General features: G+C 47.3%; 1 protein-coding gene across 2 annotated transcripts in view; it reads right to left on the bottom strand.

Annotated features, from left to right (window-relative positions):
- NGF (nerve growth factor) overlaps positions 1-19827 on the bottom strand; it is a 71413-nt gene extending 51586 nt beyond the window's left edge. Inside the window, exon 1 of one of the 2 annotated variants that reach the window (XM_066268217.1) lies at positions 19638-19827. The gene's annotated coding sequence lies outside the window, so the exon portion shown is untranslated. The remainder of the gene's footprint in view (positions 1-19637) is intronic. The other variant, XM_066268216.1, reaches the window with a different exon arrangement.
- Positions 19828-21191: the final 1364 nt, after the last annotated feature.

The raw sequence follows: 21191 nt of genomic DNA, 5'->3' as shown, positions 1-21191 counted from the left end.
GTTCACAATAGCAAAGATCTGGAAACAGCCCAAGTGTCCATCAGAGGACGAGTGGATTAAAAAGCTTTGGTATATATATACTATGGAATACTATTCAGCCATAAGAAATGATGACATAGGATCTTTTACAACAACATGGATGGGCCTTGATAACATTATACTGAGTGAAAGAAGTAAATCAGAAAAAACTAAGAACTAAATGATTCCATACATAGGTGGGACATAAAGATGAGACTCAGAGACATGAACAACAGTGTTTGGGTTACAGGGTGGGGGGAGGAGAAGGAGGGGGTTAGGGGAGGGGAGGGGCACAAAGATCATGGCTTTTCAGCATTTGCCATATTCCCCCCTTAATCTGTGGACAGACAGCAAATATTTACGTATGGTGTTCCCAACTGCTGTCTTAGGGACAAATGCTGATAAACTGTTTCAGCAGTTCCTCCTTCTTCGGGGACTTGTATGTCAACATAGAGCTCCATGCTTCGTGGGACATACTCGAGCTCACTCCATGCTCCCTGGAGCTTTAGCACAAGGGAATGCCCCCCCCCCTTTTTTGTAGTATTTTTTCTTTTATTTATTTATTTTTTGTATTTTTCTGAGGATGGAGATGGGGAGGCAGTCAGACAGACTCCTGCATGCGTCTGACTGGGATCCACTTGGCATGCCTACCAGGGTGGAACGCTCTGCCCATCTGGGGTGTTGCTCTGTTACAACCGGAGCCATTCTGGTGACTGGGGCGGAGGCTATGGGGCCATCCTTAGTGCCCGGGGTGGCTTTGCTCCCGTGGAGCCTTGGCTGCAGGCGGGAGGAGAGAGACGAAGAGGAAGGAGAGGGGGAGGGGTGGAGAGGTAGATGGGCGCTTCTCCTGTATGCTCTGGCCAGGAATCGAACCTGGGAATCCTGCACACCAGGCCAATGACTCCGACGGGTCTACCATATCATACTTTTTACTTAAAAAAAAAAAATTTTTACATTTCTTCTGAATGCTGATGAACAGGAGACACCAAATCTTTTTCGCCTGCAAACTACTACCTTCTTTATTGGATCTAGCTAATAACACTGTTTTGTCCTTTTCCAAATGGCCCCAGATATATGGAAAAAGTTTATATGGGTGGATGGGGATCCTCAAACCCCTCAGCGAGATCTTTTGAGAATGGCTTTTAAGATACCTAGAGGCAGAAAAAGCCCAATAGAGATCAGGGGAACTACCAGCTTTTAGGATACACCCTTAAAGGCTCCAACGCCCCAAAGAGGTCTCATAGGATGCCATCTGGGTCCTGCTTCAATAGTGGAAAGGAAGGTCATTGAGCTAAAGCCTGCCAGGCTTACATGCCTCTGCTGTGAGGAAACAGGGACACTGGAAAGTGGGCTTCCCCCTCGCTCCTCTAAGGGAGCGTTCAGTCTCTTCCAGCCCTGCTCCAGCCACCTATGACCTAACCTTGCCCAGAAAGCTGGGGTTTGCCACTGAAGGCTGAAGGTGCCCAGGGCCGTCGGCCCCATCTATGACACTGTGGACGAGCCTAGGGTGTTTCTTCTGAGAAGCAGGTAAACTGATCTCATTTGCACAAGGGCCACTTAACTATGTTTTGCCTGAATAGTCAGGTTTTTTATTCTTCCCTCAAAGATCTCTGTTGTGGGTGTTGATAGTCCTATTTTCTGCTGCTTTGCTTAATATATGGTGTTTCCTTTATCCCTCCTACCTCAATGCCCCACTCATATTTCAGGCTAGGACCTACTCCTAATTTAGAGCTCTCTTTCCTCCTTTTGCCAACTTGTATTATGAATTTACCTTTGCCCCCCAGCTTAGTGTAGCCCAAGGTTCTCTTTACCATGCCACAGTCACAGAGCTCCAGGGATAAGCAACCTGGTCTCAACTCTCCAGGCAGAGGAGAATGGAAGCTCCATATCCACGCATGCTGCAGATGGCTTTTTCCAGTCTACCTGAATCATTGCCAGCTAGAAGCAGCGGTCATTGGGACTTGGACATAAGCTGCAAAGTATAGAATGGTGACAACAATTCCAGTGCCATGCGGACTTTTCCTGTGGGGAATTTTCCTGGACTCCTGCTCCCTGTGACAGCTCCTAACAGACTGAACTGTGGTTGGGTTGCATTTTTCAGGGATTGGGCATGGTGATGGGGCCAACTTGGACTTGGTGAACATGTTAAGGACACTACTCTTTTATGGATTCTTGCTGTATTGGCCAAGAGTTTGCTTAAAGGCTTTTAATCACTGTAAAAAAAAATAGAGGACTGGATGAAGAAGATGGGGCACATATACACCATGGTATACTATTCAGCTAGGAGAAATGATGACATTGGATCACTTACAGCGGAATGGTGGAGTCTTGGTAGCATTGTGCGGGGTGAAATAAGTGAATCAGAAAAAAACAGGAACTGCAGGATTCCATACACTGGTGGGACATAAAAGCGAGACTAAGAGGCATGAACAGGAGTGTGGTGGTTATGGGGGGAAGGAAGGAGGGAGAGGGGGAGGGGGAGGGATACAGAGAGAACTGGATGGAGGGTGGCGGAGGACGATCTCTCTTCGGGTGATGGGTATGCAACAGAACTAAATGACAAGATAACCTGGAAATGTTTTCTTTGAATGTATGTACCCTGATTTATTGATGTCACCCCATTAAAATAAAAATTTATTTATAAAAAAAAAAAAAGAGTTGGTAGAGGAGCCTGACCTGGGGTGGCGCAATGGGTAGGTGTTGACCTGGGCTGAGGTCCTTTTCAAAACTTTGGGCTTAAACGGCACGTATGAAAAGCAATCAATGAACAACTAACGTGAAGCAACTAGAAGTGGATGCTTCTTGCTCTGCCCCCATAAAATCAATAAATAAAATCTAAAAAAAAAAAAAAAGAATTGGTAGAGGAACTAGCGTGTTGAAGACAGGTTGTGGCAATGACAACAGTAACAAGAACATGAAACATTTTGAGGCTTTTGTGCCTGGTGCTATGTTAACCATTTTATCAGCATTATTATATTTAATCATCACAGAAACCTTATTATTACCCCCAATTTATAGATGGCTTAACTGAGGCTTAGCCCACAAATAAGCAGGCAAGCTTTGTGATACCGTGACACTGAACTTGTGTATCCCTCGTCTAGGGCTTTCCTTCCCTTCCGCTCTCACTTTACAAAGACGTCAAGCTCCAAAATACTCCCATGAGTCACTGACCGATGTTTGAAAGTTTACTCCGAGATTTTATTAATATAATGAGAATAGCTGCCATTTGTTGAACAACTTTTATGCACCAGCACTGTGCTGTTACATATATTCATTCTCTCATACTGCTTTATAAGGCTGTAGTATTGCCATTTCAATTTTACATTTCAGAAAACTGAGGATCAGAGGGATTTTATATACTGTCTTTAAAGTCACACACTCAGTGGGAAGGAAGGGGCCAGGCCAGCCTTTTGCTTGCTCTGTTGTCTGTGAGTGGTCCACTGCCTCTGACCAAATTGGATATCTACTGAAAGCATCTGCCCCTGGGATAAGCAGCAGCCTGAGTCTTTATCAGCTATGTATCTTTTATGAATGAAGGGTCAGAGGCCACTGCTTGATGGAGTGGGAGAATGAGAGTATCAAACCCCTGTATGGCCAAGATGAGGGCCTCATGATCAAGCGGCCTTGGTGACAAATTGGCAGACAGGTTTTATGGACAAAAAGTTGAAGTGACATGTTAGCAGCTCCCTGAGGAAGCAGAGAAGGGAGAGTCCCTAGGGAGTGGTATTTTATGACTTCCAAAGCCGTGTGACAGACAACCTCATCCTCTTAGCTCTGCGACTAAGGGACTAGGCAGCTATGAGCAGATGTCTGTGGGAACTTGTGTTTCTAGGGTCTGAGTCAGGCTCAATTACACGTTAGGACAGTGGTTTCAAAGTATGCACCAGGGCCCTAGAAGATTTCCAGGTGCGCCCTATGGTATTCCAGAGAAATATGTGCCTGTTGGGAACCAAAAAACCAACAGGGTTTTTGGAGTTTATTTTTGGGAAACAGAGGTGTGGGAATGGCTGTAAGCTGACAGTCTGCCCAACCCCTCACCTCACTTGCCTGATTAGGTTGCAAAAGGCTGTTAAGCTGTGGTGCTGGATTGTTTACACTACCCCCCATGTTCCCTGGAAAGACTGGAGGCAAGTTTCTTCTATCCTTTGTTTGGTGTAAAGTTAAGATGATATGTATGATGGGGGTTTTGAATTGATAATTAAACATAAGGAATTGTCTCTTGAAGCCTTTTGGATTTCTATAAAAGAAGAATATGTGGCAATATTTTAAAAGCTTTGAACATTTTACTATAATTTTCAACATCTTATTTATGTGAATTAGGATTTTCTACCCTCAACACAACTAAGAGTAAAAAGAGAGGAATTCTTCAATGTATTGATGAGGAAATGAGAGTTTGCCTTTCAAATATATGCCCAAACATTGAAGAAATCTCTAGGACACATCAGGCTCATGTTTTTCATGAACACAAGAATGAAAAAACTTAACACATTCGTGCTGGGTCCTGCTGAATTTACTAAATCTTACTAAGAATGTATCTATATATATAAAAAGATGACTTTTTTTGTCGTTTTCTTATTTTTTTAACCCTTCTTCTTTATGAATTCTAAAAAGCATAACTCAAAAAATGTAACATAAGATTGTTTTTTAATGTTAGAATAAATTTAATTTTGTCATATTTATTTCATTTAATTACCATAAAAACACGCTTGGACTTTATATATTTTTCCTTTAATATTTGACTTAATTATTATAACATATTTCTCAGAAATTTGTATATAGTGCGCCTACAATTATTTTTAGGATTTTAAATGCACCTTGACTTCAAAAAGTTTGAGAACCACTGCGTTAGGATGATCCACTACATTTGAATTTCATCACCATTATATCATTCTTCAGACCATGTAAATGTTCATTATATTATTTTTGGTGAGTTGGAGTGAGCTGTCTACATTACTTTAAACCTACATTTACAGACTAATAAAATGAGGCATTGGGCAGCTCACCTCCTGTAGTCAACATCGAAGTATCCAGCAGCAAAATGAACCGAGGTTATGAGTAAGTGTCCTGAGGTGGCCCTGAGGGCATAGACCCTACTGTGTCATTTGCAGGCAATGTGGGGATGACCAGACCTCCATGGTCTGCACACCCTGGAAGTTTGAGACCTTGGTAATATGCTCCATGATCCCACCCCTCTCCCTCAAGAGCTGGGCATCACTGTCCTTACTGGGAGGTGGCACTGAGGCTGACCTGGGATGGCATGCGTACCCACTCATCACCCAGCAAGTGCTAAACATGGACTATACATTGTCACATGTGGCATTACAAGAATTACTTTTTCATTAACTAAAGCAAAGGACCGATATTTGATAATGGAGCAGAGTATTTGGAATCAAGACTGCTGGAACCACAATTTTCCTAATGATCTCACATGGGACCAACTCTACACAAGCCAGTTTGTCTATTCAGGACAGTCTCTGCCTGGCTGCATGAGAGATTTGGTATGACCCCTCACTGGCCCCTGATCCCATTCCCAGCCCCTCACTCACTCCTGGAAAACTGATGGTGGATGACACCCACCTCCCCAGCTCTACTGCCAAGAACCACTGTGAGCCTGTCAGGATGAGCTGACTTGGATTGTCCCCTGAAGAAGTCTGCTCTTCCCTCCCAGGCTGCTCCTTTCATCTGCACTGGGCTCCGCTCCTGCCCTGAACCAACAGCAGCTTCCATTTCCCCGTCCTGCTCCCACTTTTCCCATTCACCTCTCTTTCCTGACTCCTCTGTTGACTCACACATCTTGGACTTCTGAGTCCTCCAGCTCCACTCTCTGTCGTACTGAATATTAAAATCCACAGCTGACTAATCTGCAAGCCTGCCTCCCAGGTACACTTGTGCTTGAGAGGAAGCCATGCCCCCCAGAGCCCTGCTCCACTTTGGGGCCAGCTTAGCTATAGGGGCAGGAACTCCAGAAACCTGCTGTGCAACATATGGCATGCCTTCCCCAAAATGCTGCATCCCACTAATCTCCTTTCCTAACTAACCTTCAGTAGTCTCCATGTCTGTACCATACATATTCATTCATTCAAAACTCATTGCCCTCATTCTTACCACAAGAAAACAAATGACAGAATGAAGTACTATGCAATAAATAAAGTTGGGTGAGGGAACAGAGTCTATTGGTGGCCATGGCAACAAATATTTTAAAATAGGGTACACCTGAGCAGACCTAAATAAATGGTGAACCAAAGCTAACCAGCTGAAGAAGATCTGTGAGTAGGAGTGTTCCAAACAGAGGAAACAGCATGTGCAAAGGCCCCGAGATAATCATGTGATTAGTGCACTGAAGACATTGCAAGAAAGTCAGTGGGGCACCACAGGGCAGGTAAGCATGAGAGAGAGAGAGTCAGGCCAGAGCATATACAGGCAGGGTTTCTCTCTCTACCTCTACCCTGCTGACATTTTGAGCCAGATAATTATTTGTTGCCAGGGGTGGGGGAATGTCTTGTGCATTACAGAATGTTTAGCTACTTTACTGGAGGCCACTCACTAGATGCCAGTATCCACCCTCTCCCCTCAAACACATACACAACATACACTCATATACTTGTGACAACTAAAAATGTCTCCAGCTATTTGCCAAATGCCCTGGGGGGGAATTCACTCCCAGTTAAGAACCACTGAAATAAGGCCATGACAAGAATGTGGATTTTATTCTTGAATAATAGTTTGGGGGTCAAAAATTCTACATTTGACGTGGATTGCAGGAGAGGAAGGGGATGGGGACAGATGGTGATGGAGGGAGACTTGGCTTGGGGTAGTGAACACACATATAATATACAGATAATGTGTTATAGAATTGTCACCTGAAACCTGTATGATTTTATTAACTAATGTCACCCTAATAAATTCAATTAAAATTTAAGAAATATTCTACATTTGAAATGTTCATTAAATATCCAAGTGGCCGTGGATATATAGAAGCTGTAGATGGCAGTTAATACCTGGGGAGGCCACCGAGGGCGAGTGACACAGCGACACAGAAGAGGAAGCGGCCTGGATGAGGCTCTCCAGGGCCCTCTGGTACTTCCAGAGCAGGAGGAGGAGAAGCTACCAAATGAGGAAGAGTAGGGGGCCCGTGAGAAAGAAAGGATGTTAGGAGAGCTCTGTGTCCTCACAGTACCACGTAATCAAGGAGCTTCTCAGCCATCATTTGTGTTCAACATCAATGCCTGCTCCAGAACCAGGTTTCACAACTGGAAGACTTTACAGATGTCACCTTGTTTAATTGAACCCTAAGAAGTGCTGTGAGTCCCATTTCATAGCTGAGCAAACTGACAACCACAGAGATTAGTACCTCACTCTCCTTCATGTGTTTTCAGCCCCAGTCCTGGGCCTGGCGCCCTGGAGAGTCTGAGTCCACACTCATACTGTTTCCATGGTGCCCTTGGCCTCTACCTGGCACAGGCCTGCTGCCTGGGATGGCAGGCAAGAGCGTGGATCACTCATGTAGGGTGAGTGACTGTCAAGGTCCCTAAGCCACCAAAGGCGAAGCCGGCACTGGCACCCGGCATCTGACACTGCTTGTCTACGGCCCTCACGCGTCACCTCTCCCATACAGATGAGCGGTTTCCCCAGCTGGCAACTGTATTCAATACAACAACCCATCCACTACGCAGGGACGATATTATTATTCTCATTTTAAGATTAAGAAACAGAGGCCCAGAGAGGTTCTGTGATTTTTCCATTTTGCACCGCTTGGAGAAGGCTGAGCTGGGAATAAATCCCCAGTTTCCTCATTGCAGTGTTACTGAGTTGCAATAAATAACCCCTACCTGATCAGCCATTATTCTTTCTCACTTTCCCAATCCATAAAAGAAATAAGCTTCAGACAACTTTGTGGAATTCTCCTAAGCACATGTATTGCCAGTCCAAATCTGTCCATAATCATTTAGGAAGTTGAAATGACTAAAGGTGAACATTTACAATTTAAAAATCAACACTTCATTTTGCTTCATCATAAAGGTGCTTCCAAAAGAACCTTTGAAACATACTTGCGGCTTTATTAAGCCCTCCACTTTCTAACAGGTCCTGTTCTTTTTTAGAAAAATTCAAAATGACAATGCTTAAAAGGTACTTCCTCTCAAATATTTTCTTCCATGTCTAAGATACAGAGATGTTGGCAAGTGGCCATGAAATCTGGAATCAGGTTTTGGTGTCTGACCTCCTCAAAAAGGAAAATGAAAACATTTCTAAGTGTTCACACTTTCTCCAACAAAGGACAGAAACAACAGTCTTGAACCCAGACGAAAGGAAAGGTAATTCATTTCATGCCTATGAAACATTCTTGGTGGTGTGTCATGTCCAGGGACAATTGATTCCATTTGTCATTGTGAGTTTCAGAAAGGGTGGAAATAGGCTTTTTTTCCCCCTTTGGGCACAAAAAATGTAAGTCAGCACTCGTTACTCCCTTAAAAACAAAACAAATAACCCCCAGCCAAAAACCAAGGTGCAACAGTGATGAATTTAAACAGCCTCTTGGCTGCTTTGCTTGTGGTCCACCCAAGTTCAATATAGTCCACCTGCTTGGAGGGAAAGAGACTAAGTATGATGTGACTAACATGTCTCTTCTGCTATAAATGTTATTGAAAAGGCGCAACTGGCCTTGTGACATTAACTTTACAGGGAATAGTGGCATGAGTGGGGGAGAGGACAAAAGGATACTCAAAGAGATGAAAATTATATAGAACCACAGCCATTTCCTCCCCCTCTACCCCACTGCCTGGCAACCTCAAATAGAGATGTCTTCACTGCCTAGAAAGGAGCATTAGAGCTCTGGTCTGGGCTGGAATTCAGCATTTGAGGAGACGTCACTAATAATCATCTCTGAGTCTCAGTGCTGAAAATAGGGCCTGGTGGGAGGGTGATATAGAAGCAGAATTGCACAGAGCCCCAGGGGAGCATGGGAAATACAGAAGAAGGAGAAAGGTGAAGCTCCCTCACTAAAAAGGAGGCAGGCAGTTTGTCATTGCTAATCTATCTCCAGGGGCTGCATTAGCCAGTCTCTCAAGAAAACTGTGACATGTCACCTTTGTGGTGCCCTCGTTATGTGGGTCACCCTTTCACATAACCTCCCTGGGATGAGGAGGGGAGGCCTTGGCAGTGACAGGCCAGGGGTGGGCTGAGGGCTGGAGCTGGGATTAGGGTCTGGTTTCCCTGAAGATGCAGCTCCAGTGAGCACACTGGGAACTTTTCAGCTGTTCATAACGAGGGGAGAAAATTTGACTCTCCGCACAGGGGTAGCCAGGAGCCTCGGTCATGAGAAAATGTTAGGCTTTCTGTTCTGGGAAGGGACTTCTTAAGAATTTGACAATGTCAACATTTTAATGGTATCTTAGCCCTATTGTCCTTATAAAAATATACTGAGGGGAAAGGATATGATTTGTGGGAACAGAAGCTCCATCCAGAGTGACTGCACGCACCCAAGGACCAAAGCAATGATCCCAGTCACAGTGCCGGGAAAGGCAGAGACCCCCCTGTTGTTCCCCATGACGAGAGAAGGGTATCTTGAGTCCCATGGACTGTTGCTGTCAGGGTCGTGTCTAGGCACTGGAATCACACAAGCATGGCTTTGCAAGCATGATGTGGGAGAAAGGGGAAACAGAGGTGAAGACAAAGACAAGGTGTGATTATTGTTTCTGCACTGGGTTTGCCGGAGGAATAGCAGACAGACAGCAGGGAGAAAGCATTTAGGGATGTCATAGTTGATGAGGTTAAGTAGTCTTAAAAAAGAAGCTACAGAAAGAGGAGAAGAAGAGGGGAATGAGGAGCTGAGGAAGAAGAGGAGGGAGGACAGACAATGGCAGCAGCTCTCACTGACTGGGGGCCTCTTTAGAGGCAGGTACAGTACCAGGCACTTTGTACAACTTGGCCAGGTAATCTACATATCAGCCCTGTGAGGAAGTAATCTGTCTGACCTCACAGATGGGGACACTGATGCTTAGAGAACTTATATTACCTAAGATCATACAACTAGGAACCATGGAGCTTGCTTTAACCCCAAGTTTGTCTGGCTTCAGAACTATGCCTCTCTCTCTCTCTCTCTCTCTCTCTCTCTCTCTCTCTCCTCCCTCCCTCCCTCCCTCCCTCCCTCCCTTCCTTCCTTCCTTCCTTCCTTCCTTCCTTCCTTCCTTCCTTCCTTCCTTCCTTCCTTCCTTCCTTCCTTTTTCATTCACTGAGAGGAGGGGAGGCAGAGAAAGACTCCCGCATGTGTCCCAACTGGGATCCACTGGACAAGCCCACTAGTGGGCGATGCTCTGCTCATCTGAGGCATTGCTCCTTTGTTCAGCAACCCAGCTCTTAGCACCTAAGGCAGAGGCCATGGAAAGATCTTAAGGGCCCAGGGCCAGCTCACTCCAATCAAGCCATGGATGCAGGAGGGGAGGAGAAGAGAGAGAGAGAGAGAAGAGATGGAGAGGTGGAGAAGCAGATGGGTGCTTCTTCTGTGTGCCCTGACTGGGAATTGAACCTGGGTCATCCACATTCTGAGCTGATGCTCTACCACTGAGCAAACAGGCCAGGGCCAAAGCTATGCCTTTTTCTAAACCAAGCCGTCATCTATACCAGTAGCTGGTAAGCTTTTTAAACCATGACTCACCATGAAGAAAAAAAAATGCATTTTCCATCATGATCCAGTTTGCACATGTATACGTGTAACATATCTACAGCTAAAACAGCAGTTTTACCTGACCAGGCAGCGGAGCAGTGGATAGAGTGTCGGACTGAGATGCGGAGGACCCAGGTTTGAGACCTCGAGGTCACCAGCTTGAGCACAGGCTCATCTGGTTTAAACAAGGCTCACCAGCTTGAGCCCAAGGTCACTGGCTCAAGCAAGGGGTCACTTGGTCTGCTGTAGTCCCCCAGGCAAGGCACATATGAGAAAGCAATCAATGAACAACTAAGGTGTTGCAATGAAGAATTGATGTTTCTCATCTCTCTCCCTTCCTGTCTTTCTATCTCTATCTGTCCCTCTTTCTGACTCTCTCCATCTCTGTCACAAAAAAACCCAAAAAACCCCAACAGTTTCACAATTACTTTTCCTTGCTACATGCAACATACATTAAGTTGTTAAAATTTTACTCTACCCTGTTTCATTTAGAGAGACCAGTAAATTGATTTCACATCTCCATAGTGGGTCTCGATGAGTACTTTGAGAAAGATTTTCCTTTCCTGTAGTCTATGGCAGTTGATTTAAGTGTTTTTAACTCCTGGTTTGATCTTGTGGGATGTTGGGCAGCAGCTTTGCTTCTGAGGCAAGCTGCTAATTGTGCACCCTGAACCATCCCTCTGGTAAGGGGCCATCATTAATAAACATTTCAGAAATTACAGAAATCTGACAAAGCTGTTCACTTGGAAAAGGGTCCAGCTAGGAAACCATCCAGAAAACATAATCTCTGATCTCTGGCACCGACTAGTAATATTTTAAGCAGTTGATGCATGCTTCGCAAAAGCAACTCTTTTCTCTGTTTTCAGAACCCAAAGCTCTCATCTGTTCTGATGGGCAATGCACAGTCGTGATCTAACAATAAATGCTCAAGGAAGGGACAACAGGAGGGGCTGTGGGCAATCTAGCAATCTACCACCAAGACTATGGCTGTCTTTCTCAATCTTCAGTGAACATATCCAGGACCTGAAATCTGATTGCTTTTCAGGAGCATGCGTGTGTCTCCACCTTGGTTAGGGATTTGGGGTGACTTTGTTTTGACAGTGAGGGGCAGTGACAGGGTTGGCTGAATCAGATTTAGGTCATGGAAAGTGAAGTCCAGATCAGGTGGCTCAGCGCGAGTCAGCCCTGATGAGCCACGGGCTCAGTGACTTCACTCTAAGCAATGTGCACGCTAATTGAGAAAACATGTTCCTATGATGGCCTTGTGCAAAACTCCAGATTTACAATTTTTTTTTTCCTAAGAATTCCTTGAATATTTGCTTTGTGTGTCTATACAGCCTCCCAGAGTACTTTCCTTTCTCACCAAGGGGACTTGTGTTTGTCTGCCGTGGCCCAGGTCGGGTTTTCGAAAGAATGGGATTCTGACAGGTGGGCACAGGGACACAGGCTTTGGGGAAGAGCAGGAAGAGGGAAGGAGAGAAGAAAAATAATCTACATCTTCTATCCTGTTCCTAAGGCAGAAATAGGTGACTGAGCTCAGGCTTACCGGGCACTTGCTATATTCCAGGCTCTGAGCTAAGTAAGGGCCTTCTAGCATTCATTCCGCTCACCCCTATAACTGCCATCCCAGAGGACCTTATGATTCCCTTTTATAGATGAGGAAACTGAGGCTTAGAGAGATAAGGAATGTGGTCCTAGAACCAATAAAATCCATGTGATTTTGTACCAAGCTTCTTCTATTAAATCTACCCGCCAGTAAGACATCTCCTCCTCCAGGAAGTCTTCCCAGAGGGCAACTCATCACTCAGATCTCTCCTTCTCTGAGCTCTTACAGCCACTTCTCTTTATCTTGCTCCCCTCAGATACTGCTCTCAACTGCTCCAAGTCTAGTTGAGAAGGTAACAAAGCTTGCTGACAGATTTTGTTTGCTCTGCACAGATGTTTGGAAAATGAAGAAGTTACACATTCAAACTCAAAGTTTTGACTCTTTTTGAAGAGTTGGAAGATCTGGCCACATTGAACCTATAACCCTGCAAAGCAAAAGAGACATAAGGCCTGTCACCTTTTGGTGGGGAATACCCTTCGTGATTTACCACAGGCCCTATGGTCTTACTTCATTCACGTGATCTGATGAGACCTTAATGTTATTTTAATTTTGGTTCCTGAGCAAGCTCCTGGGGAAGGGTCACGATTTATATTTGTCACGATTCCCCCACACGTAGTGCTCAGTCCCCTGGCTGACATTTTAATAAAGATGCTAATTGGGAGAAGGAAAATCAATCCAGTGGCCTGATAAGCTGGTGGACCTCCCTCCCCAGGGGTGTGGGGACTGTCCCCCCTTTAACCACAGGTTATATGTAATTCAGCAACAAGTGCTCAGCCCCTGCCCCTAGTTATGGGAGTGCACACACACCCTGCTACCACAGAAAAATTCACAGCTTCCTTCTTCCTTCTCTTATAAATTCAATAAGATACAAAAATAAAATAAAATAAAAAAAATCCTAATGATACTAGTTGTTGAAGGAGAAGTTATATGGGGTAAGGAAACAAAACACTCTGAAAGCTGCCAGTACAAATGGCCATCCTCAAGAAATGCCTTATTTAGAGAGCATTGCATAACATTTCTGAAATAAAAGTCTGAGAAGTTCGCCTCTGGAAGGAAATTACAGAAGCATATCCACGGGTCTCCTTCTACTCGGATATTATGAGGCAAAGAAAATTAAGAAGATGAAGAATTTGGTTAAGGTGCTATCAGAATGAGAATGTTAATCACAGAAGGTCAAAATATAGACATAAAAATGAAGAATAATATTGTGTGACCTGAAGTGAAAAGGCATTAAGAAAGCACCCCTTTCAGATCAGTCCTACCAAGGGAGAACACGAGGGGAAGGGGTTGGTGTCTGTAGAGCATCCACTGTGTATGAGACCCGTGCTGATGTCCCACCAGCATCATTCCACCTGCCATGCACAGCAGTCTAGCAGAGGAGGTACTACTGTAATCTCTGTTTTCTGGAAGAGGAACTGGGTACGAGAGATGCTTTCCTACATCTGCTCCCCTGGTGCTCCTCTCCTTCCTCTCTGCTTACCTAGTTCAGCATCCTTCCTGCAGGTAAAGCCCAGTATGACTGCTCCTCCCTTCAAAATCACAGTCCAAAGGGACCTGACTCACTTGGCATCTCCCACACCCGTGGGGATTCAACATAAGGTTGTGGTAGCCCATTGTCTTCACCTCTAAGCCAGGTCTGCTCAGGTTCCAACATGGAATGGCATTTCACCAGACTGGGCAAGTGAGGCATACGAGTCACTGTGACCACACCTCAGATCCACATGATGAGGGGCTGAGACAGGACCTCCCTGCACCCCCAACCTGGGCTGAGCACTCACGGCTTGTACCAGGTGGTCCTCTCTGGGCTCACTCGGGAACAGCATGCAGCAAGCAGACAGACGATACATAACCACTGACTCTAGCCACTGATAGAAGAGCCAAAGGAAAATGGAAAATCAGCCCATCTGTACCAAATAGCAAATACTCTGGCTCCTGGGAAGGTGTCTCAGTCATAGTGGGTTGTAACTGCCCTCCACATGGCAGGGCTTCTGTGTGAAGCTTGGGCTGTTCCTTCCCACTGACTTCAGAGCCAGATCCTCTCCACCTGTAGAAGCCACCATGGACGGCACCAAAACATGTCCATCTGCTTAGCCTGGTGGTGAATTTTCAAGGGAACGCTAACTATCTGACTCTGGCTAATACTACTGCTAATAAAAAGATTTTCTGCAAGTGAAAGGCGTTGGCTAGGCCCTGGCCGGTTGGCTCAGTGAGCGTCGGCCTGGCGTGCAAGGGGTCCCGGGTTCGATTCCAGGCCAGGGCACACAGGAGAAGCGCCCATCTGCTTCTCCACCCCTCCCTCTCTCCTTCCTCTCTGTCTCTCTCTTCCCCTCCCGCAGTGAGGCTCCATTGGAGCAAAGATGGCCCGGGCTTTGGGGATGGCTCCTCGGCCTCTGCCCCAGGCGCTGGAGTGGCTCTGGTCACAACAGAGCGACACCCCGGAGAGGCAGAGCATCGCCCCCTGGTGGGCAGAGCGTCGCCCCCTGGTGGGCGTGCTGGGTGGATCCCGGTCGGGCGCTGAGGGAGTCTGTCTGACTGTCTCTCCCCGTTTCCAGCTTCGGAAAAAAAAAAAAGAAGAAAGGCGTTGGCTAAACTCTGGGGCAATTCAAAAGTATTGATATTTGCTAGTCCCACCTGACAGATTGCAGTATCAGATGAGTATCAACCTCCCAGGGGATCTCCTTAGGTCTCCCAGTCTTTTTTTTTTTTTTTTTTTTTTTTTGGCTTCATTAGAAATCAACTCCAAACTTTTTATGAGCCCTAGTTTTCTCTCTTCTACTACTTCGGGGTGTGAATAGCAGGTAGGTGTTCCTATAATATCCTCCAAAGAGACTCATTTTAGCCCTTTGCACTGTGAATAACCAAACTATTCTCCAGTGAGAGCTTGGGCCAAGGTAAGGCCAAGGTGAGCTGTTCTCTTTGAGAATAAACCCAGGACTGCAAACACCATCCCTCCAGGGCAGCACTGTGGGCCAACTTTTTTCAATCACACATCACATTATTGATTCCCATTTATTCTCACAGCTTGGGCACAGTGGTGTTAATTTGATAGCAATACGTACCCAGGTGGTATTAAGTGCTCTCCATTCTGGGGAAGCTTCTGCTTCCTTGTTCTTTCAGGGATCTCCTGGTGCCACAGTATGATCCCTTTAGTGGAAGAGGGAAGGTCTTCTCCCAGTGCTGTGGACACCCAGGGCCAGCAGTCTGCCTGTGTTTTAATGGCATATGGCACATATGGAGGCTGCTGTGCTCTAATACCACCTGTCCCTTCCCCCTCACTCTTCTGGTTTTGTTTTCATGTAGGTCATTCAAAGGCACACTCCATTGACAAAAGGCAAAGGATGATGCCTAGTGGGACTGGTGTTCCTGTCAATGGCTTCCTGGAGCCTGAAATGCTGGTCCTTGGAGGCTCAAGCCCAGGGCTGAAGTCCCAACTCAATGATGAAATTGATGCCCAACATTAGGGCCTGGAAGAAAGAACCTCATGGGTAATTTCCAAGGGAGTTCTCCACTGGGAACAATATTATCCAATAAATAAGCATTTACTCATATGTGGCATGGCAGGGGGCAGGGAGCGTAGTCTTTGGTGGTCACCATGACTTCCAGTATTTAGTAGATAAGACAGGGATACTAAACTTCCTGCATTATGTAAATAGGTCATATTTACCCAAGAATTGTACCCAATTGCCAACAACTCCATTGAAAAACACTGATAACTCAATGCACTTGTCCTACAGATTGTGAAATTGAAGCCTGAGAAGTTTAGTAACATGTTCAAGGTCACAAAGCTACTTTCCCTCCTGTCTCAGAACTCAGGAAACTACCTCCAGAAGTTAACCAAAATGCAGGAGAAAAATATCAAGAGGTCATCTCAATGTTTCAGTCTGAATCCTACTGTGTCATAGTCTGAGGCCAAGAGTCTATAGAGACTCCTCAAAAACATGTGGAGTAGCCCATAGGAGAGTAATGAAAACATCATGAAGCATGAGAAACTCTCCTTTATTGTATGCTTTTATTATTCTAGTCTCGGCCACACTTTGTGGCTGAAGGACTATCCTCCTCAGCTCAAACAGTGACAATCTTTGTGCGTGTCCAACCAAAAGGCTTGTGACCCCCCAAAGCCTCAGTTTCTCTAGCTGCATTTCTGCCTTGGGGCCACCTAGGTTTCACTGCTATTTGAAGTTAGGGTGTTAACTGTTCCTCTACTGTCAGTAAGCAGGGTCTCTGGGAGTAGGTTAGGGAAGGGTTTCCCATCTCCATTAATTTACCTGATGCCACTATCACATGCTGTTCTATAAAACTGCTCCCTCTGCCTGACCAGGCGGTGGTGCAGTGGATAGAGCGTCAGACTGGGATGCGGAGGACCCAGGTTCGAGACCCCAAGGTCGCCAGCTTGAACATGGATTCATCTGGTTTCTGCAAAGCTCACCAGCTTGGACCCAAGGTCGCTGGCTTGAGCAAGGGGTTACTCGGTCTGCTGAAGGCCCGCAGTCAAGGCACATATTTCGAGAAAGCAATCAATGAACAACTAAGATGTCGTAACAAAAAACGAAAAACTGATGATTGATGCTTCTCATCTCTCTCCATTCCTGTCTGTCTGTCTGTCCCTATCTGTCCCTCTCTCAGACTCTGTCTCTGTAAATAAATAAATTAATTAATTAATTAATTTTAAAAAAACCCTGCTCCCTCACAGAGCTGACTTCTCATACCAGCTAAGCCTGTAGGCTGACGGTTTAGCTGACAGTTTAGCTGATGGTCTGTAAGCTCAATCAAAGAAAGAGAAACTCTCTAGGAGCATGGGTTGTTTGCTCAGAATGTCCAGAAATTTTAAGTGAATCCTCAGCAAGCCTTCCACTGTCTCCTGAAAGCAGAGAGAGTTTGCTTCCAGCAAAGGTCTTAAAGATCCACCTGCTCTGGTCCCTGAAGTCCCTACTTGGGTCTTCCTGGGAGAAGATAAATGGTCAGGCCTCTGGTCCTGGTGTGGTGCTGTGTTTGGGTGACTGCTCCGTGCCTGGTCAGGAAAAGCAGTGATGTGTCTCCTTTGTGGCTTTTCCACAGCTCCAATGCAGCTGTTTCGCAAGGGGGCACTCCATGAATGTGCAGCAGCACTGCTGCTGCACATTTAAAAGTGAAGTGAGTTTTTCTCATCAGCTTAATCTCATTAATGATGAGAAACTTCCCTCCGGCTGCAGCCCTGCCCTGCCCTGCCCTGCCCTCTCTGCTGATGTCGGTATCTGGGGCCCCCCTCCTGGCCAAGGTGTAGATTTCTCCATGCAAGAGAGAAGGGAGAGAAGCGGAGTGTGAGGCTTTATCCCCTCCTCCCACTGGTCCCCTGGATGGGAGATATGGGTGGGCAATGAGAGGTGGTGAGAACCTCAGTCTTGAGAATTGCTAAGTGAACAGAAAGTGTCACCAATACTAGGATGACTGCCCTGAGTGCGCCCAATTTTTCAATTCTTTAGTGGAGTTGGGCTGCATTTGGGGTAAGATGACTGCCTGGGGAAGGTGCGGCACCAGCAGCTGGTTATAAAAAAAAAAAGAACTAGAGTTAGCTCCAGAGACCTTGGTGGTGCCTCCTGACATGTTTTCTTTCAAAGTTGCCTTTTTTGTCACCTGCATGAAAATATTGGAAACAGCACGGGTGAGGGGTTTGGTAGCATGGGATGTTAGTCACACCCCCCCAAGGACCCAAGTGTGAGGAACACTCACTTCCTCCATTTGTCCATGCCAGCAGGGCCAATCTTAGCCCTCAGCCTACTCTCACTGCCCCCCACCTCCAGTCTCCTCTGAACCTCTGGGAACACTGCCCATCCTGGATTGACACTGGGATTGCCCCGGCTGACATATGACTTATTCCACAGAAAAGACCCATCAGATCTAAAGTAGACTTTCTAGATTTCCTTCTGTGGCTCTGCAGAGGGAGAAAGTTTCAGACATTCATAGGAAACTATAAACACTGAGCAAGAAATATTCCCCTCCAGCAGACTTAACTGACAGCTTCAAGAGTTTGAAGACCCTGTAGATAAGTTACTGGTGGGCCCTCCAGCGCGACTCTCAATTTGTAGAATGCAGCTGGCTGTGCGAGTGGGGGAGGAGGGGCTGGCACTAGCAGTGGTACGCCCAGAGGATGGAGCCAGGACAATTAATCAAGTGCCTTTTCTCCAAGATGACAGACAGGGCAGAGAAACCCAGGAGAGCACTATTTTGGTTTCCGGCTAGGAATGTGCACTAAGTTTTCCATAATACCCACAGCACCCAAAAGGCTCTGCTGTAATATACTTTAATGCATGAAACACTCATAAATTATCCTTTATACTGTTACGACTTCCAACCTGGAACAACTTGGAAAAACCAGCCTAGCAAGCAAGCTCCTTTTTAATCTCTCAGTTCACAAAAGAAGAGAAAGTTCAGCGGAAAACACCTTCCATGAGAATTTCGTAGATTTTTGTTATTGTTGTTGAAAGAGTAAGGAAAGTTGTAATCAAACAGAGCTATGCTTCTTGTGTTGGTTTAAAGAAGCCGCTCTCTGACCCTTAAGTTTTCTCTCCCCTCAATCTTTGCTGCCTGGACCCAAGGCGCTGCCCGCCCCACCCCTTCATGCTAGCGTCTCCCACATCTGGCAGAAGACAGCTGGAGGTGAGGCATGTGACCCAAGAAGCCCAGCCGAGCATCGGCGAACTCGGTCCAGCGCGGCTCCGTGGTCTCTGGGCGCGCAGGCTTCTTTCATCAAGCTCCGGAGACCCTCACTCGGGACTCCCAGCCCTCCAGCGACGCGCAGAAGAGCCCGAAAAACCCTTGCTCCATTCCCAGCACCAGGTCCAGCGCGCCCAGCCGCTCCAGTTCCCTTACCTGGAGGCAGCGCAGCACTTTCCAGACCCGGAGCACAACCCAGCCCACGCTCACGGTGCACTCTCTTTTCGCGGTGCAGACCAGCACTCCTGCGGTCCAGGCGCGCTCCTCGCCCGCGCATCCCTCTCGGCACGCTCCTTCGCTCTCCCTCACTTGCGCGCAGTCCCCTTCTAGCCCTCGAGCTAATCGTCCCTGACACTGCCGCACGACTACTGCAGGCGCCAGGGTGGTCCCCCGGACTTCGGACCATCGGGAGACCCGGGAACTCCGCGACGAGAAAGACCGCTTCTCTCCACCACTTGCCCGCGTGCCGAGGCTCCTGCGCTCCTGCACCCACTTGGGACGCTTCTCTCGCCGCTGCACTTCAGCCCAAGGGAGCCTCGGGGGTGCAAGGAGCTCTTGTTAAACCGAAATCCATGCACTTCTCCCGGTGAGCCCAGTCCCACCAGCCCCCGCCCCGCCCGCGCTGCGCGCCTCTCGGATTCGGCTCCCGGCCGCGGGACTCACCCTGTGCTGCGCTCCCTCCGGTTCCCGACGCTCTCTGCCGTACCGTACAGGAGCTCCAGAGGCTTTTACACGGCTTCTGGAATTCTTAGCCCCTCCTCCCAGACTCCTCCTCACTCCATCCGCCCCGCACTCCAGCCCTCCCGAGCCCGAGCCCCGCACCTGTCTGGGCTGGGCTGAGGTGCTGGGCTGTAGCGGGTCTTGGGGACAAGGGATCAATCGCTCCCAGTTGGACTGGCTCAATTCAGCCATGGAAAGGTTCAAACCCCAGAGGTCAAATGGAAACGCTCGGGGGTCGAAGGGGCCGCGAACCGGCGGGGATTTTCTAGGACACCGGGCAGGGGTGCTGGCCCGGGGTGGCCAATGGGCTACCGGGCTGCAGGTGGGCGGAGTTCCCTCAGGCCCTCTCGCTTCCTGCGGTCAGCTCCTAGTGGTTCTCCCGGCGTTTCCCCTCCGTTTCTTAGGCTTGGCTGGGCCTCACAGTCTGGAGAGAAAAGCCAAAGGAGTTTTGCGCCTGGGACACCTCCCATCCCCCCGGGGGAAGCGAGCACCCAAAGAAGTCCCGTAAGATGCAGGTGCTACCGCTCCTGAGAGCCAAAACCGCTGGAAGGCTGCTAGGCAGGGCGAGTCCCGCGAGGGGACCAGGGACAGAGGACTTTGGCGTCAGAACCTAGACGCGGGCCTTAAGTTCTGGAAGTTCCCGGGGTCCCTGGCCCCTCTGAAATTGTAGGAAGATTTGTACATTTGTGTGCAGTGTGTACATTTTTTTCTACGTAGAAGGTCTACAGTTTTTATCAGCTTTGCAAGGGGTCTGCGACTCTAAACTGACCCAGACAGCAAGCCTTCTGCGCTGCCCCAGCCCCAACCCAAATTCCTCTTTATCCCAAGCACGGACTTGAAGTGTGGTAGGATCTCCTGCCTGGCCCGCCAACATTTCTTGGGTTCCATGGATTCGGAGCCTAGCAGGGGAGCTCGCTGGACAAACCGCTGGCCCTTTCTTGCTCCAGCCCCCCCCACTAGCAAGTCAGAAATATCCCTTAAATCAGATTGTTCACCAAATGTGCGTTGTTAATTGTAATGTTGTTCTGGGGGATTTATATGTCTTTCAAAATTACCACTCAGCTTTCTCTGGTGTGGAATTCAGTCAGATATCTTCACATCTCCGGGGCAGTTTGCTGAACCCCTCCCCTTTGCCCAACGCAAGGGGGGGAAAGGGATGTGGAGAAAGAGACAGAGAAGGGACAGGCACTGAGTCCCTTCTTTGGTGAAGCCATGCCAGCACAACTCAGGTGAAGATCACCCTCAGGTGCATGGATTTAGTGAGGTAGAGGGGCCACCCTTGCTCTAAGTCCAAGCGTGGCCCTTTATTCCTACTAGAGGGCTTGCAAGCAAGGTGAGGCTCTTCTTAGGCACTTCTCACTGCCTTGACACAGATTGGTCTGAGGTCTCCACATCTTTCTAGTTTCACCTTTGCCTCATGCCTAAGTCCACCCCATCTGTGCCTGTTTTGTGAAGGATGAGGCAGGAAGAAAGCCCTGGAACTGGAAGTCAGCTTTA

Source organism: Saccopteryx bilineata, chromosome 3 (assembly GCF_036850765.1).
Source record: "Saccopteryx bilineata isolate mSacBil1 chromosome 3, mSacBil1_pri_phased_curated, whole genome shotgun sequence".
NCBI lineage: Eukaryota > Metazoa > Chordata > Mammalia > Chiroptera > Emballonuridae > Saccopteryx > Saccopteryx bilineata.
This window is presented reverse-complemented; position numbering and strand designations above follow the sequence as displayed.